General features: G+C 39.6%; 1 protein-coding gene across 3 annotated transcripts in view; it reads right to left on the bottom strand.

Moving 5' to 3' along the window:
• Window positions 1–19,524, bottom strand: part of LOC145993200 (uncharacterized) — a 776,759-nt gene that overhangs the window by 414,549 nt on the left and 342,686 nt on the right. The window contains exon 1 of one of the 3 annotated variants that reach the window (XM_083129422.1): window positions 13,364–13,389. The exons of the other annotated variants lie outside the window; for them this stretch is intronic. The gene's annotated coding sequence lies outside the window, so the exon portion shown is untranslated. Of the gene's footprint in view, window positions 1–13,363; window positions 13,390–19,524 lie in introns of those variants that run through there. 3 annotated transcript variants of the gene reach the window in all.

The raw sequence follows: 19,524 nt of genomic DNA, 5'->3' as shown, positions 1-19,524 counted from the left end.
CCTCCGGGGGTCGCTTGCATCTTCTTAAGTGATCCAGATTCCACGTCGAGTGCAGGGGCTGTTAGGTGAGATAAGTGCCCGCATGGAAAAGCTTGGGGCTCTTGCCCCTCTTTTCGCACTACTCCCAAGATGCTGTTTCGGATGATGTAGACGCGTGGAAATTGTCTAGACTCTTAGCCACCAGGGAGAGTGTCTGATAGATCCGTAGGCTCCTTCCCAGTATACTGTATACCACACTAGAACGATATGTAGCAACGTACACGTCTTCATCTTGAAAACTGTCGGTCCTCAATAGATATTACCGATGTGATAAAGCACAAATCTAATGACAGAGTACAGAGTGTGCCAAAAGGTAGCGCAGTCTGGAATAGCCTTAGCCCACGCAAATAGCATACATGAGAAATTTTGATGATCATTGAGTCACAGACATATAAAGGGATAAAGAGAGAGAAAGACAAAGGATATTGAGGAACAGAGGAATAAAAATGAAAAGGGGTAGAGAATCAGAGGAAATGATTGAAACAAAGAATGGAAGTAAAGAGAGATCGAGAAACAGAGGATGGAAGTAAAGAGAGATTAAGAAACAGAGGATGTAAGTAAAGAGAGATTGAGAAACAGAGGATGGAAGTAAAGAGAGATTGAGAAACAGAGGATGGAAGTAAAGAGAGATTGAAAAACAGAGGATGGAAGTAAAGAGAGATTGAGAAACAGAAGATGGAAGTAAAGAGAGATTGAGAAACAGAGGATGGAAGTAAAGAGAGATTGAGAAACAGAGGATGGAAGTAAAGAGAGATTGAGAAACAGAGGATGGAAGTAAAGATAGATTAAGAAACAGAGGATGTAAGTAAAGAGAGATTGAGAAACAGAAGATGTAAGTATAGAGAGATTGAGAAACAGAAGATGGAAGTAAAGAGAGATTGAGAAACACAGGATGTAAGTAAAGAGAGATTGAGAAACAGAAGATGGAAGTAAAGAGAGATTGAGAAACAGAGGATGGAAGTAAAGAGAGATTGAGAAAGAGAAGATGGAAGTAAAGATAGATTAAGAAACAGAGGATGTAAGTAAAGAGAGATTGAGAAACAGAAGATGTAAGTATAGATAGATTGAGAAACAGAAGATGGAAGTAAAGAGAGATTGAGAAACAGAGGATGGAAGTAAAGAGAGATTGAGAAACACAGGATGTAAGTAAAGAGAGATTGAGAAACAGAGGATGGAAGCAAAGAAAGATTGAGAAACAGAGGATGTAAGTAAAGAGAGATTAAAAACAGAGGATGTAAGTAAAGAGAGATTAAGAAACAGAGGATGTAAGTAAAGAGAGATTGAGAAACAGAGGATGGAAGTAAAGAGAGATTAAGAAACAGAGGATGGAAGTAAAGAGAGATTGAGAAACAGAGGATGTAAGTAAAGAGAGATTAAGAAACAGAGGATGTAAGTAAAGAGAGATTGAGAAACAGAGGATGTAAGTAAAGAGAGATTGAGAAACAGAGGATGTAAGTAAAGAGATATTGAGAAACAGAGGATGTAAGTAAAGAGAGATTAAGAAACAGAGGATGTAAGTAAAGAGAGATTGAGAAACAGAGGATGGAAGTAAAGAGAGATTGAAAAACAGAGGATGGAAGTAAAGAGAGATTGAGAAACAGAGGATGGAAGTAAAGAGAGATTGAGAAACAGAGGATGGAAGTAAAGAAAGATTGAGAAACAGAGGATGGAAGCAAAGAAAGATTGAGAAAAAGAGGATGGAAGTAAAAAGAGATTGAGAAACAGAGGATGGAAGTAACGAGAGACTGAGTACCAGGATGAAAGTAGAGAGAGAAAGAGTGAGATTGAAGAACAGAGGAAGAAAGATTAGAGAAAATTTGAAAACAGAGGAAGGAAGAAAAGAGAAAGAGGGATTGAAAACCATAATAAAGGTAGGAGATAAGAGTGAGAGATTAAAAGATGAGAGGAAGAAAGAAAACAAAGATAAGTGAAAAAGAAAAGAAATAGAATGAGCGAGATTAGAAACAAAATGAAAGAGAGTGAAAGATTGAAAAAAGTAAGAAAGAAAAGAAAAATATTTAGAAAACAGAGGAAGAATGAAACGAGAAAGATAGAGAAGAGAAGAGTGATAATGTTAACCACCAAAATAAGAGACCACCTGAAAATATTTAACCCATCCTTGAGCCACTGCTCTCAAAGTTAATCGCAATGATGAACTGATTCAATAAAATAGATAAAGATACATACATTATTCAGAATTTGAACCTAGTACCGCATGAGACTACATTTATCCATATGGTTGCTACGTAAATACTTGTTTTCGTCTTTACAATATCCATGTCTATTTTATTTTACAGATGTATTTTTTCTCAAGAAATTGAATGGAGGATAGGTAACTTCATTAATATTGTGTTTCATGGTGATGCATCTGACATTCCTAATGAAGAGTCAGATACATGAAAAGAAAACAATATCACAATTAACACATTAAAAACTGACCGGTAATTTTAGTGTGTACACATAGGGGAAACAAAAAAAGCTGCAAGACAGGTTGAAGCACATAAGGATGATGTAAGATTAGAGAGGGAGAGAAAGCTGTATTTAAGCACACAAAAGAAACAGGACACGGCATAGAATGGGAGAAGGCAAGGAGGATAGGGAGGGAGAAGAGAGGAGTAGTGAGGAAGTGGGAAGAGGCCAAGGAAATATAGAAAATGGAGAAGAAATAATGAACTGGAATGGGGGGCTGAAAAATCAACAAGGAATGGAGTGGAGTGTTCGAAAGAGTGGCAAGGATGTGAGAAAGGAAGGAGGAAAGAAGGAGAACAACGAAGAAAGAAGAGAGGAGGGAAGGAGTCCAGAAGTTAAGGAAACTGTCTAGGTCCATTAGTGGAGGAATTGATAAGGCACAAACTCTCACCAGGTACCTGTCAGGTAGTTTCAAATTACCTGTCAGAAGATTCCACACTCAGGAATTCCTGACAAGAAATGATCTAAGATAAAGACTGGTGCCTGTCTGGACCCTGTCTGTGAGTGTGTATATATGTATATAAAATGATGTTTTGTATCTTTCATCAATGTATTGTGAATATTCGTCCACCGGGTATCGAACCCCGGAGCCCTTGATTACAAGGCGACGGCGCTACCACTGCGCCATCGGGGAGGCCCCACTTTGGGCTAATCACGAGAATGAGTGACAATACGATGAAATTAATGAAGGAATACTCATCAATAACCCCCATACCAATACGGGGATTCGAACTCGAGACCTCGTGCGTCGTAGCGCGCTGTGCTAACCACTCCGCCACGAAGGTCGGCTGTACATAGTTGACAGAACATGTCCATAAGAAGAATACACTTTCAGAATACTCGAAATTCGTTCTGCAATCGAATTGTATCGACGCCAAGAGCGTAGTCCCTTCTCAGTAAACAAAAGACAAACACTATCTTTATTTTTGTTAAGGTATTAAAAATTAATCCCTCAGAATATATTCCAATCCATTACGTTGTTATTAATTTTTTCTGGCATCATTACCGAGTTGGAAACTCTGAAATGGCAAAGTTGGAAACGCTGAAATGACAAAGTTTGTTTTCTCCTGAAACGCGAAAGGCGATTTCGTCTCCAATGTCACGTGTTGGAGAAGAAACAAGATCGTCTCGAACGACACCCAATTCTAATCCGTAATGTTCTTCGCAACAGAGTCGTAACGTAGTTACAATTTCATTTCTTCTTCGGTGACCTCGTCGATCTACCAGTTACACTACAAGAATGGTCGTCTTTAAGTGACATAGGCAGTGGTTCCAGGAGATCCACACCTCAGTGATGTTAAAACAACACAGGCAGATAGTTGTAATCAATATCACTTAGGTTAAACTTTGACGCAGAATATGCAGGATTGAGAGAAGCGGTAGAAAGATAAATAGCAAGATAAGGAGAAGACAAGAGAACAAGAGACAGAGGGAGAGAGAGAGAGAGAGAGAGAGAGAGAGAGAGAGAGAGCAATAAAAACTTAGAAACATATGAAGTAGAAAGAGATAGAGAGAGAGAGAGAGAGAGAGAGAGATGAGAATAAAACAACATGTGAGGGAGAAAGACAGAGGTGAGAATTAAACAGAAACATGTGATTGAGAAAGACAGATGAGAATAAAACAGAGAAACAGATGATGGAGAGAGATGACAATAAAATCGAGAGACAGGTGAGGAAGAGAGAGAGTAAGATGAGAATAAGATAGAAACATGTGAGGGAGAAAGAGAGAGAGGGAGGGAGAGATGAGAATGGAACAGAGAAACAGGTGAGGAAGAAAAAGAGAGAAAGAAGAGAATGAAACAAACAGGTTAGGAAGAAAAAGAAAAAGAGAGAGAAAGATGAGAATAAAACCAACTGGTGCCGGAGAAAGAGAGTGCATTTAAGACTGCTCATCATAACTTATCAATTCCTACTTCTTGCCCACCCGCAAAAAATGTTCATGTTCCGCCCCTGCTCAACATAGACTAACATTTCTTGTGGTAGTGTGCAGTGCTAGTGCTAACTGAGATACCAAAGCGACTTCTCGACACGTTCAAGTACGAATAAGATTTTGGCGTCTGCAAAAAATGTCGTAGTTACGAAATGGGCGGATTTATATGCAGAATTTTGCGCCAACACCCCCCCTCCCCACCGCCTAAGCGTTGATCATAAGATAACTTGAATATGGAGGACGTCCTTAAATGAACTAAAAGATATCGTAAAAACAACCAGGAGTTTTCTTGCCAAATGCTGGTGCAATAAATGAAATTACACACAAAATGAAAGTTAAATTTGCTGAAGTGCGTCAGTTGTCTGTACTAACGACACCAGAAGTCTTGCTCTGCTGCAAAGATACTCATGTGAACAGCTTTCCAGCGTCTCTGTGGCGGGGGGCGGGGGGGGGGGTTGTACTACGTGTGAGGATCTAACTAGTATCAAATTTAATTTTCCTAAGTGTTTTCCCGCGCTAGGAAAGGATGGTGAAAAAAATTAGCTGAAAATATCTTATTCAATTTGTGACGGCAGAAGTAATAAGGGTGTAATGTTAGGTTTTTTCTCCTAGCTTCACGACACACACACAAAGAGAGAGACATATATACAAGGAAGAGGGGAAAAGAGAGATAAAAAGAAATCAAAAAGGTCCTTGTTTTTCTTTCGCTTCCCAAGTTTCCGTTCTCCTTTTGCTATTTTTCAGCAGAGCTTCCCACGAGATAAAAAAAATGAAAAGAGACATCGTTGCCAATAAGGAAATGGAATGTGTACCGCATGGTCTCTCTGCCGTTGCAGTGGTCGTCGTTCTCGGAAACTGAGATCTCCAGAAGAGCGTCGTAAGGGATTAAACACGTAAGTGAAATTCTCGCGGTTAATCTTTTGGCTTTTATTCCTTCCCTCTCCTTCCGTTAACGCTTAGTCAGTTTCGCTCTAATTCATTGCGCGCTTAATTCCTTTCGCGCTTATTCCGGTGATCAATTTTGGTTTCGCTGTTAAGAGACAGACAGAGAGATAGAGCGAGAGGGGAAGTTTTAAAAAAGAAAAAAATAAGGAAGAACAAGCAGAAAAAGAGACAAAGTTAAAAAAAAAGGTAAGAGAAGAAAGAGGAAAACCAGGAAAAGAGAGAGGAAGTTTAAAAAGAAAATATAAGAAAAGAAAGAAAAACCAGAAAGAGCGAGAGAGAGATGGGAAGTTAAAAATAAGAAAAGGTAAGAGAAGAAAGAGGAAAACCAGGAGAAGAGAGGAAGTTTAAAAAAGAAAACAAGAGAAGAAAGAGGAAAACCAGAGAAAGAGAGAGAGGAAGTTTAAAAAATAGAAAATGAGAAAGAAGAAACAGAAAGAGAGAGACACGTAGTTTAAAAAAGAAATGGTAAGAGATGAAAGAGAAAAGCCAGAAAAAGAGAGGAAGTTTAAGAAAGAAAAGGTAAGAAAAAAGAGAAACCAGAAAGAAAGAGAGAGAGGAAGTTTAAAAAAAAGAGAAATAAAGAAAAAGCAGAAAGAGAAGGTAAGAGAAAAAAGCATCACAAAAAAAGAGAGGAAGTTAAAAAGGGAAAGGGTAAGGAAAGAAAGAGAAAAACAGAAAAAAAGATAGGGAACATGCAAAATGACACGGAAAACAGGCAGGGAATCAAATTAAATTGGAAGTTCGAAAGCGTAAAAAGGAGAAATTATAATGAAATGGAAAAAAGAGAGAAAGGCAAAAGAGCGATAGATAAAGAAGAGAGACAGGGAAAGAAAGGAGTATAACATATTTATAAATAAACAATGTTCCTGTCGTTCTGCACCATACGTCACTCTTTAGTATTTCCACCGAAGCTGAACGAATCTTGAAAGGCTGGCAAATGAGTTACTGCGGTTTCGGACATCTTTATGGTGCTGTGTGAGATATGGGCCATAACGAAACCGAACGTCTGCACTGTCTCAGTCGTGTTCGGTTCAGCAAAGTTGACGAATGACCAGAGCGAGAAGGCAAAACGGGTGATTCTTGGAAAACCTCCAACGAAGCGCTTCCGAGGACCCCTAGCTGAGGGGGCACGAGTACGAGCATTAAGAAGGTCATTTGTTGGTTAATGAAGTGAGATCTTTCGGACGTAAGCATTCAAAATGAACGGGCCGAAAGATAGCATGTAGCACTACTCGTTTAGCATTTGTACCGAATCTGTGCCAGATTGTACGGTTGGGTACTTGTATCATTGTAAATCATTTTCCAAACTTTGCACCGCGACAGATCTTTAAAGCAGCGATTCTCAAAGTCGGCGTTTCCACCAGGGGGGCGTTAGGGGACCTGTAAGTGGTAGGGGGCACTGGCGTATGTAGGGGAAGCTGATGGGGCTACAGTCGCTCCCGAAATTGAGAAATAACTTGGAAAAACATCCCCCTTCTCCAGATCGCAGCCTGTAACATTCGTGTTTACAATTCCAGCCCCAAGAAAAAAAAACCTGTGTACGCCAGTGGATACGGGTAGAGTACAGATGCTGGTTAGAAGATGGTGTGGAAAGTTCTGTCTTTCAAGATACTCTCTTATTGACGATTGATTTGGTTATTTGAAGTAACTTTTCTTCCACTTTTGGCTAATCGCGATGAGGATGAAAAGTGACACGATTAAATTAATGTCAAAACAATTGTCAAACTCCGCGGCGGAGTGGGTTGCGAGTTCGAATCCCGGACTGTGCATGAGTGTTCTTTGCAATTTCATCACTCGTACTCATCGTCGCGACTACCCAAAACAGAAATGCGACACTAAATATAAAAAATGCAAGATTAAAGGGCAATCACAAAAACACAGAAACAGGACAACACAAGTTCCACAGAGGATTATACTGGCTGTGGCTCGAGGACCACACCCTTGTTAGTCTACAAATCTAGTGTACTAGGGAGGTGTAAAGTTAACCCTTAGATGCCCTCTCAAAAGTCACCCCTTACATCCCTCTTATTCACGATTAATAGTAAGTTTTGTTCAAACTAGAACATCCATGACTAAGCCGGGATTCAAATACGGGACTCATAACGTCGCAGCGCGCTGTGCTAACAAATCCTCCATGAAGATCAGCCATCCTAGTCCATGTGAAAGTAAATACAGTAAAACCTCGTTAATCCGGACTAATTGGGGGATACGTTGACCGGTTTAACGAAAGTCCAAATTAACTGAAATAACCTAAAAGAACAGCAGAAAGTGCATTAAAACTCCGTTTATAGCAACAAAACACGTTTATTATGGTGTATTTAAAGGGCATAGACCTAAATACACTATACAGTACAGTACAAAGTCTGCGGGAAACAGAATTTCATCAGTGGTTGACTGCCTTTTCTTTGGGGAAGTTCTTCCATGGACGTTGGATGTACATATTAGCCGTTATGGAGCAATATGACGAATTCGATTGTTGACTTCTAGCCACATTTAAAACCTTGCATACTCGTATAAGAGCAGTCTGGCTTATCTGGGTACGGATTAACGAGGTTTTACTGTAAACTGATATATTCTAGCCATAAATTTCTTTTGAGATTTTCAAGTGTTGCATAGCATAGCTGGAAAAAAAGTTGACGACAGGTGTGCGATCTTATAACGCCACACGTTGACCATAAAACTGGAGAAATGGGAATTAGCGCCTTATCAAGTGGGCTAATAACGTACTAAAGCCTGCAGTCTAGAAACTATTTCCATTGCTGATAAAAGAAACGTTGAGGCTGTTAAAAAGGGAAATCAGGGTACATGATAAAAGAACTAAAAGCCTAAATTCTAAACAGGTAAAAATGATGGAATGCCGTATCTACAGAGCCTGGTAGAAGTTGTCAGATAGCCAGGTTAGGAATAACTGCAATTTCCACATTGCATTGCGTGCTTGATGGTTGGAGAGTTTTAGAAGCAAAACTCCTTACGTTGCCCGAGTCTTAAGAAGTCAGTTCAAGTGTGGCTTAAAGAAATATTAGCAATCTAAAATACATAAAGATTCAAGTGGATTTGGTCTCTTGAAGATATCTATGTTAAAAAACATGAAAACATATTGCTTTCGTTGAAACTAACTGGCGTGAAGAAATCTCTCTCTCTCTCTCTCTCTCTCTCTCTCTCTCTCTCTCACACACACACACACACACACACACAAACACACATTTGTTTCCTTCTTTCCCACACGTGAAACTTTCTAAAACAAGTTCTGGGATTTGGAAGGGGTACGGCAACGTGCGGTGTTCTTAGAGAAATGGGAAATTATAGGGAGGAAGTAGGTGCAAAAATGAGAGGTTTCAAATATTGAGCAAGAGTGCTAAATAGGGGGGATGAAAATCTAAAAAAAAAAACACGCGATACAAGCGCACAACAATGACCCAAAGGAACACCAATGGGTAACATTTATAAAGAAGGAACTATACACCATAAGGCTGGGATGGATTTGGGAAGGAGTCGAGGGCAAGGCGGGCATGCAGAAAATGGGGATAATACGGGACAGATTGGAGGATATCAGCAAACAAAACCTTTAGGAAGAATGTGCGGGGAAAGTATCTTTAACTTCGGCACAAATCGTGGATGGAGATAGGCAATGGGGAAGGCGATAATGATAATACGTAGACGTGTGCGGCGCGTGTAACAGGACGGGAGTGCAGAATGCCCAATGTATGGGGAAGACGAGACGAAATTCCACATTCTCCTCCAGTGCAAAGAAACAGCAGAGGCTAGACGGAAATACATAAGGGGATATGAACGAATCAAAAATGGAGGGGCTAATTAGGGCGATTAGGGGGAGGGAAATGGTGGGGAAGGGAGGAAACTCAAATAAGGGACCTGGAAACCTTCCTACATTACGCCTGGACAAAGAGAGCGAATAAGTTGAGGGACGGGAGTGAAAGTGCCCGAGAGCGGTGTGCAGAAAGCTTCTTTTTGACAATATAATAACTAGTGCTATAAGTGTAAAATTATGAGAAAAATAGGACAGGTTGATAGATTGTAGTGAGAAAAGCACCCTCAATTAGTAGAAAAGGTGAAGTTGAACATGTGAAGAGAGGGGTTATGGGGGGAAAAAAGAAGAAGGAAAGAAAAATCTTCATTGATGAATGGAAATGTGTGGTACAGCCGCAAAGGTTCATACTGAAATAAACATATACTCTGTCTCGGGAATCTCTGGAGCAAGCGAACGAAAGCAAGTCTCTGCGCAAGTAGTGACTCCAGAGGACTCGACCAATGAACTCGTGGGAATGAACGGGGAATACTGCAGCTACCTGAATTTCCTGCAGCCTGTTCTGCTTCGCTCAGCCCACTTACTTTGTTCTTTACTTGGCTTTTATGCGCGGCTTTGCTCCACAGATTCCCGGGACAGTGTTATACGTTTCTGTATGCATCTCCAAACTAAAAAGGCCTCCCAATCCCCAATGGCGTAATGGTAATATCGTCGTCTTGCATTCAAGGGATATGGGTTCGATATTCTCTGGAGGCACATCATAGTTTTGATCAGACTTTAATAATCTGTAGGTCCAGTCCCGATTAACCCACATGCACTTAAACTTGAGTTAAAAAAACTGCAATTTAAAAAATGGCTGATCTAACAATTTATATATATAAAAATGGATGTATGTTTGTGTGCGAGTGTGTGTGTGTTTTTGAGTGTGTATATTTGTTTGTGCCGGCATAACTCTCGAACGCCTAGAGCAATTTCAACCAAACTTGGTACACGTATCACTTGCAACCTGGAAATAAATACTTTGGGGGCACGACACCCCTGCCACCCCTAGGGGTGGGGTGGGAAGGGGTGACATGTAAACATAATCGAGAACCACAGATATTAAATTCCGCAGTAACAGATATCCGTGACTCTATGCAATCCGCAGAACGATAGTGTTTCTCGGGTTGTCTAACCTTCAGGCTGTGTTGCGAATTGAATCCATAGTTTTCGTGACACTCCCAATGCGGTTCAACTCCAAGTTCATCGCCTATCGGCATGGGGGGTGAGAGGGGGTGAAAATAGAATGCCACAAATGACCTAGATTAATGTCGAATCCATAGTTTTCGGAGTCTCTAAGGTAATTGGTGACATTCACAATGCAATAAAATTAGTTACATTTTACACTATAGTTAGAATTCATTATTTTCCTGTCTAATACAAGACTGTGATAAATAAATACCCGGGCAACGACGGGTAATCAGCTAATAGTATATATGTAAAACCTCAAAAACTCACAAAGGCTAAACCCTTGGGAAAAGTGCCTTTATACAGAGATAGGCAGATGTGAACTAAATAAATCTATGTTTAATGTGCGACTAACACAATGCTTTGGGCCTCAGTTTCAGCCACGGGCACCTTCATTACAAATTGATAAAAATAGCTTGTAAGGGTTTGATTAGTGTCCAATTTGCTCTCAGATAGGATTATGTAGAGTGGGCCTACAGTTGAATGTGAGATCCTAACCACTATGCAATGTGCTTGTACAGAGAATAGAACCTGAGACCCCTTGATTACAAGACGCAAGCAAGTCATTATTATTAAAAAAAAAAAAATATGTCATTCAATTTGTAATTTGCTGTTAGTTCCATTTTCTTCTGTAAACTCATCATAAAAAAAACGCAAGTCCAGGATTCGAACGACTTTGGCGTTGTAGCAAGATCCCACCGAGATCGGCAAAATTGTTACTTTACATGCGCTTTGTCACGCTTTGCTGTCGCTTTCGACTAATCGTGACGATGTATTGTAGAATCTGGAAGAGGACTTCATTCCGAATCAACCATCCTATTAGCTAAATTATGAACGGAGATATGGCGATTTTAAATGAATGAATAAAAAATCATTAAACCCAAAAAAAATTCAAAGGGACGCTCTGCCCCTAATTGAGCTACCCCCTTCCATATACTCTATTGAAAGGTCTTAACGTACAGATTCCGAATCTGCAATCGCTTTCACTGTAGCTTAATTAGGGGCAGAGCGTCCCTTTGAAATTTTTTCGGGTTTTATGAAATTTTCGTGTTTTTATTTTGTTTACTTCTCGAAAATTTAAATTCGCCAATTGAGCTAGGAGGATGGTTGATAGCTCGTTGGACTCGGAATGAAGTTCTCTTTCCGATTCTACAATACAAAATATGGGTTTTCATTTAAAATTTTACAGTTGCCCCCCGCCCCACCCCCAGGGGGGCGGGGTGGTGAATCAAGTGTGATATCATTGAATAGCTTTCTTCTACTTATTAAATACGTATTTTTTCGTTATTCTGTTCGATGTGTATTTCTCACGATATGTGACCGTTCAGAGACTTTATATAGAGATTGAAGGATACGATCACAAGATCATAAATGCCAAGGTCGAGTTCAAACCCGAAATCCTCCGTTGCGAGATCGAAAGCACTAACTTATAGATTACAACGTTACTGATTGGGAGTGGTAGGAAGCTTAAAAGCCTGTGTTTGTTGTTAATTTTTATCAGTTAAAAGTTCTTCATTATCATGAATTAGTAAAGGTCTAGTAGGAAGCGTGGAGATTAGTAAATTCGAGACGATTAAGGGGTGGGGGGTGTCTTACTGGAATCGCAATAGGAGAAGTGGGTACCGGGGAACCTCTCTACGAGGACCTCCAGGAGACCAGACACACTAACATAAAACATTTATTGCCAGGCCGAGATTCGAACACAGAACCCCTGGCGTCGTAGCACACTGTACTCACCACTGCACCACGGAGGTCGGCAAGAACAGCTCGCGTTCATGCATTATGCACTATAACTTTTAATGCAAAGACGTTTCACGATATATGTGGCGATTCTAATCCACAGCAATTGATCTATTGGAGAGACCATATGGATTTGAATCAGGGAAGCTCAGAACATTAACCCAGCAATTTCTAAACGCTTCTGGCCCGACCCTGTGGCCGAGTGGTTAGCACATCGCGCTGCGACGCCAAGGGTCCCGGGTTCGAATCCCGGTCGGGCTTGGTTGTTTGTGAATGTCCATTCATCAATTTCATCATTTCATCACTCATCCCCATCTTCGCAAATTAGCCAAGAGGCACAAAACGCGAAGTAAAATAAACTATATCAATCAATCTAAACGCTTCTGCAAACACAATTTCGATAACAACCACCAGCATGTTCTACAGAAGAGCAGGATACGAACACAGGAAATGGCGAATGTATGCATGTAGGGAACAAGGTGGTAATCGGTACTGGTTCTGTACAACGCTAATTACAGTACTCGCTTCTGCATAGGCAATGAGGCAACGGTCGAAACAATAAGGAATTGTATTCGAAAACTTGTATGAGTGTTATACAAAAATACATATGGGTTTCGGCTCTTCCATAATTCATATGAAATCGATACAAAGCGGTAAGGATTAATGAATTAGCGTCAAATGATCCATTCTGCCCTTATAAATAATTCCTTTGCAGAGACTACTCAACAGGGTGTATTACTAGTGTCGGAAAATTATTTTCTATTAGCAACCGAGATACAGTTACTCATTTTAAAAGAGTTTCAGTTATTCATATTAAAAATAACAGTTATATTTATTCATATTAAAAAGTAACAGGGTTATAGTAACTCCAGTTAAAGTTACTAACTCATTTTTAAAAGTAATCCAGTTAAAGTTACTAACTCATTTTTAAAAGTAATCTAGTTAAAGTTATTAACTCATTTTTAAAAGTAATCCAGTTAAAGTTACTCATTTTAAAAAGTAAGAGAGTTAAAGTTACTAATTTTAAAAAGTAACCGAGTTAAAGTTACTAATTTAAAAAGTAACCGAGTTAAAGTTACTTATTTTAATAAGAAAAAGAGTTAAAGTTACTTAATTAAAAAGTAACTCAGTTTCAGATACTTGAAGGATAGCTGTAGGTTACCTTTACAGTTACTATCTGCTGGAAACTTTCCTGCAAACAAATTACATACAAACCATTAATTATAATAAAATAAATATATGAAGACTTACATGCGTTTTATTTGTTTAGGGCTAGGTGGTAGTACAGCCGCAGGCTCAACCTCGCCCTTTAATAAAGGAAAAATGAAATTGAAATTGTTTCTGGTACATTATGTAAGTTTTTATATATATATTTGTATTATTACAACAAATAAAATTGTGCAAAAAGGAGTCAGCCTTGTTTGAATGATCAACTACGAGTACATGAGTCGACAACCGTGGTGAAGTGGTTAGCACAGCGCGCTACGATGCAAGAAGTCCCGGGTTCGATACAGGCATGAGTATTCTTTGCGAGCGTCACTTCATCAATTTCATCATTCTCATCGTAACGATAATCAAGAGTGGCAGAAAAGCAATGTAAAAAAACCTAACAACCAATCAATGAATCATATGGGGTGTAGAAACGGACCCCAAAAATCAATATAGGTCATGGTTCGTAATGAGTAGAGGCTGGATGAGCCTTAGAACAGCTTCCCTAAGACGGTAAGGTGCCCTATGGGCAAAACCATTGCGGCTCCAGACACCAATAAAAAAAACACTCAGTATACGGCTTGAAATGATAATAGTTCTACACCCAGTTTCTCATGAAGACAATTAGACAAATTCCAATTAAATGAAAGCACTTCACTAGATATTGCAAGAGAAATGAAGTCCCATTCGGATTTATAGCTGACGAAAAACCAGGGCAGTCTCAGTTCGGGATTAATTCCCTTTGGAGATAATTCGTCATCGCGCACAGAAAGTTGGCCCCCATTCAGAACTGCAGCAAATAAGGTATATACCCAGAATAGCCTGCAACCCAAACCCTATTTCACCCACACGAAATAACGAAAGGAAGGCATATATAAAGTCGTTACTTCCAGGGCTTGAATTCATATCGCACTTAGATTTTACATCCGTCTTGAGATGATCGTAAAAACGCTATCTGCATCGAGGCTGTAGTCGAAATGACTCTCAGAGAGGGATGGGGAGGGGGGTTCTCGCCTGCGAGAGGGCTGTAAACTAGATCTGCGTCTCGCGAGCGGCACAAGACTGAAGTTTCCATTTTTAGAGAAAAAAAAAGCATAACAAGTGGATTGTTGGTGGCATTGTATTGTTCATATCTCACAGGAAGTGCCAATGCATTTCAATATTTTGTCCCTCAAGGCCTCTTTCCAAGAGGAAATATTGTTGCATTCGTCACGCACTCAGAAAGTTGCACGTTAAGCATACGTGTAGATATGGGTTGCATACATTACAGGATATTGTTACTTGGATGCGCGTCTTGGTTGCATACACTCCAGGATGCGATTACCGTTTCTCTTCTGTTTTTGTTTTTTCTAGAATTTTCACATTACATTTCTCTCCCCTAGAAGAATATTACACAAATTTGCGTGCAAAATATATACAGCCCACAGGTCTACCGTTATTTCAACTCAGTTGCTGTAAGTTTGTTACGAGTGTTAACTAAAACGGTCTTGTAACGTTACACTTTTCTCCAGCATATGTTACAAGATATGCTCATCTATATGAAAGCATTCTTCATTTAATTATGCAAATATTATTTTATGGAGAGCACAGTTCGCAAAATTTCTACTTTAAGCAAACTTTGCCGTCCCCTTGGCAATTTTTGTTGCTTCCTGTAAAACCCAGAACGCATGTAAATTTCTTTTTACTCTAGCATCCTTTTGCCATGAATTTTGAGTGCGAATGACTGTGTTGCCGTAAACCCGTTTACTTCTGCTAAGTGAGAGATATTATGACAGAGCTCAAATTGAAGAAACGCGCATAGGCATCCTGAAGGTAGCGGCTATTTGAGTATACGTTTCGTCGAACAAAGACTCGCAGGAAAATAATGCAAATGTGTAAAACAGTAATAATTTCATATAATTGTAAATCACCTTATCTGGTTGTTATGCATGAAAAATGCTAACATCGTAACATACCCCAGCGGTGCGGGTAGAATCATTCCAAGACTTGTCTGAACTTGCATCTCGATTTTGTTGAGGAGAGAGGTTTCGACTGGATGCGGCGGGAAGGTGAGGGAAAGGAAACAAAACGAGGAGATTCGAGATGAAAAAGGGTCTTTTGTTGGTCATCGCGAGGAGGGGTATGACAGCTGGAATATAGGGTACACGCGCCGAACGGGGTTAAGTTATTCCTGTGATTTGCCATTTTCAGTCGGAAGGGTTGGGACAAAACATCTGTTATGTCTTTTAATTATTTGCGCTAGGTTATGTATACCTCACATATGGCCCTTTTAGACCCGTCGCAGCACGCAAGTGTTAATATCTGGAGAATGAGCTACTTCCCCATTGGTTCTATCCCCCGTTCTACAGGGTAGAACGTTACGACATGATTAACCCTTGATTTCGCGACAGAAAAACAAACACTACATATGCTGGCCGAGGCAGTCTACATTTCCGTTTAAAAAACACCTAACAGTTTCAACCCTCTATCAGTGTCTTCTCAGAAAACTAAACTAAAATGATAAAGAAAATAGGAATATATATATATATACCGGGTGGTCCAAAAGTCCCGGAACGGTCACATACCGTGAGAAATACACATCGAATCGGAAAACGAAAAAATACATGTTTAATAAGTGAAAGAAAGCTATTCAATGATATCACACTTGATTCCTCACCCCCGCCGCTTGGGGGTGGGACGGGGGGCAACTGTGAAATTTTAAATGCAAACCCCATTTTGTATTGTAGAATAGGAAAGAGGACTTCATTCCGAGTCCAACGAGCTATGAACCATCCTCCTAGCTCAATAAGGAACGGAGGTATGGCGATTTTAATTTTTTTTAAAAAGTTGAAAATTTCATAAAACCCCCAAAAAATTCAAAGGGACGCTCTGCCCCTAATTGAGCTAGAATGAAAGCGATTGCAGATTCGGAATCTGCACGTCAAGACCTTTCAATAGAGTATATTGTAGCCCCCTTCCATATACTCTATGGAAAGGTCTTTCACTCTAGCTCAATTAGGGGCAGAGCGTCCCTTTGAAATTTTTTTGGGTTTTATGAAATTTTCACTTTTTTAAAAAAATCGCCCTATCTCCGTTCATAATTGAGCTAGGAGGATGGTTGGTAGCTCGTTGGACTCAGGGCGGGGGAATCAATTGTGATATCATTGAATAGCTTTCTTTCACTTATTAAACACGTATTTTTTCGTTTTCCGATTCGATGTGTATTTCTCACTATACGTGACCGTTCCGGGACTTTTGGACCACCCGGTATATATCACAGCCGTGGGTATAAAATAGACCCTTAGATAACTTACACATACTTCATTCTAGAGAAGTAAATATGTATTTTTAAAAAAACAAACAAAAAAAAAACAACAATTTACTCTAACATCTAACTAAACACACATGCTAAAATTAAAAACAAACCAAAAAAAAATACTTAATGAACAGTGGGGCTGCCTTTTCCACTTCAGCTGGGGTATGTTGGGCTCAGTGGTGGTTGATGTAAGTCGTAAATCTGCGTGCACGTCAAGCAACAGAAGCAGCTTATGTTCACTGCCCATTTTATCGCACAGCAGAAAAAGTATTGAATGAGCTTTTGCAAAGTTTACGATTTTAACCCCCAAGGTTGAAAACAGTTCTGAAACAACTCGGTTAATTTTAGCAGCCAGTGCCTCCCGGTGAATAACAGAAATGTGGAGTTCAGACTACGTACAACAGGGTTGAATTTAAATTGTTAAAACAATGTATCTTAGTAATTTAAATGTAATAGGTTTCTAAGAGAGAGACAAAATGAATTTTCGAGCCCGACTTCGCCAATCACCAACCGGCCCTCTCGGGACCCAGCAGTGGGTCGCTCCCCATGGGTTGAGAAACGACACAATCATTTTTGTTTTTATATTAGTTTAGTTACAAGTGTGAGGAATACTCTGATAAGAGGGTTGAAACGTAACGTTCTTGGGTGTTATTTTGTTTAACTGAAATGTAGAATGCCTTGGCCAGCATATGCAGTGTTTTATATATATATATATATATATATATATATATATATATATATATATATATATATATATATGCATGCCCGGTATATACGCATTTATCATATCTCCAAAAGTATCCACAGATTATCTCGATAGTTTTAGTCTGAGTGTTGTCCACTTTATGCACAGATAGGATAATCGGGACTGGACTTAGGGTTCCTAAAGAGGGATGCGAATCACTACGAGCCTCCATTGGGTACCCAACTTGGGACCCCTTGATTACAAGGCGACGACGCAATTTCGGAGAACCTAGCCTACTGATTCTCAATATAAATAATAAAGGTGCAAACACAAAAAGAAACTAGAAAGCACAAAATTCGCACCTCATAAATATTGCTTGCAGTATAAGATACCATGGGCCTCCCCGATGGCGCAGTCCGTCGTCGCCTTATAATCAAGGGGTTCCGGGTTCGATACCAGGTGGAGGCAGGCACATAGTGGTTCGGATCCCACTTTAAAAATGTTGGTCCAGTCCCGAATAGCCTTACTGTGCATAAAGTGGACTTAAAACACCAACGCAATAAGATACCCGAAATAAGCAAAAAAGAAAAAAATAAATTTCACCAAGAAGTGATAATGAATGGAAGTGCATAGGAAAATTAATAAAACAAAATAAACCAATATGAAAAGTTGAAAAACTACATATGTGAAGAAGACCCAAAAACAATAACAATACATTGTAGTTTTGTTTTATTCTCGCTTTCTGCCACTTTTGGCTAATCGTGAAGATGAGGGTAAGTGCTGGTGGTATAAGATTACAAAGACATAATGACAGCACAAAACTGTTCCTACATCCTTGCTGCAGGTAGAGACGCAAGTCTAGAGAATGTATTCCATATTTGAAAAAACTCATGTTATTCCATATTGCAAACCTAGACTTAACCACACAGAGCACCTAAATATCTCAAACTTTGAATCCTCAATAATTATTATTTTCAATCCTCATATTTCTGCACGTGTTGTTCACAGTATGTTAAAATTAAATCTGAAATATGATAATAGCCTATAAAAGACTCACTTTCAATAAACAAGTTCGAAATATGCACATATCACATGACAGTACGCGATATTCAGCACACTTTCCTCCAGATTGAATGAAAATTCTTGTTCATATATTTTTCAGTGCCATCTATAGTTTGTATCAAACAACTTTCAATGGTATTCCATATTTGGACCCTGTTCCATATTTCCATACTTTCGCATACCATTTGTAAGAACATTCATATTACTAGATAGGTCTCCTTTAGGAGTTGAAGTTCACAAAATGCAATCTTATTCCTCCAAAATTTGATCGGATACATCAAAGAGAAATTCCAATGTGGAAGAACAAGCAGTCACACGTACACAATAGCGGAGTGGTTAGCGCAGCGCGTTACGTCGCCAGCAGACTCCAGTTCAAATCCCAGCGTCGGCATGGGTGCTCTTTGCGAGGCCCCTTCACCATATCATCACTCATCCTCATCTTAGCTATTAGCCAATAGTGGCAGAAAATCGAAATGAAATAAACGAAGTCAATCACTCAATGACTGATGGTCTGATGTTTTACCGCCACATGAGCCCTACACTCACGATTTTGGGCATGGGCGGCACTGAGGTTGAGTCTTGTCGACGATGTTTCATAATGATTAATCCACATCGTCACGATTAACCTGAGGTAGAAAAGAGTTAAAATTAACGAAAATACAAACAGAACGATGAGGAGGTAAATATGGAGCCTAAATCTGCTTACCTAGTGGTTAAGTGAATGAAATTTCCATATTATCGAAATATGAACAAATATGGTTGTGTTGTTTCGGGTTGCAGGTATTAATCGATCCATATTTCAAAACTCTATGAGCCAACTTTGACCACAGCCTCGCCCCAATGTTATTCTCTGGAACGATTTATTTTCGGAATACTTCGCCCCATTTCGTAATCAGTATGGGAAAATGATAATTTTGGCCGAAGAATGCGAGCGCTAAATCCTTCCGAAAGAGAGAGAGAGAGAAGGGGGGCGGAGGGGGGGGGGTGTTAGAGCGGATATTCATCGGAAGCCGAACAATGGAGAGGATGGCCCACAATGGCGCTATGCCGCCATACAAAGTGCCAGATAATAAAGTTCGAAGCCAAAATACGATCTACTTAATTACTTTGGTTGTTAGCAAGTTCTCGTTTTTTTACACCCTGTAGCGGTTTGCTTAAATG

The sequence above is a fragment of the Lepisma saccharinum genome, chromosome 1, assembly GCF_977018435.1.
Source record: "Lepisma saccharinum chromosome 1, izLepSacc3.1, whole genome shotgun sequence".
NCBI lineage: Eukaryota > Metazoa > Arthropoda > Insecta > Zygentoma > Lepismatidae > Lepisma > Lepisma saccharinum.
The sequence above is the reverse complement of the archived record's forward strand: the minus strand, read 5'-3'. Positions and strand labels throughout refer to the sequence as shown.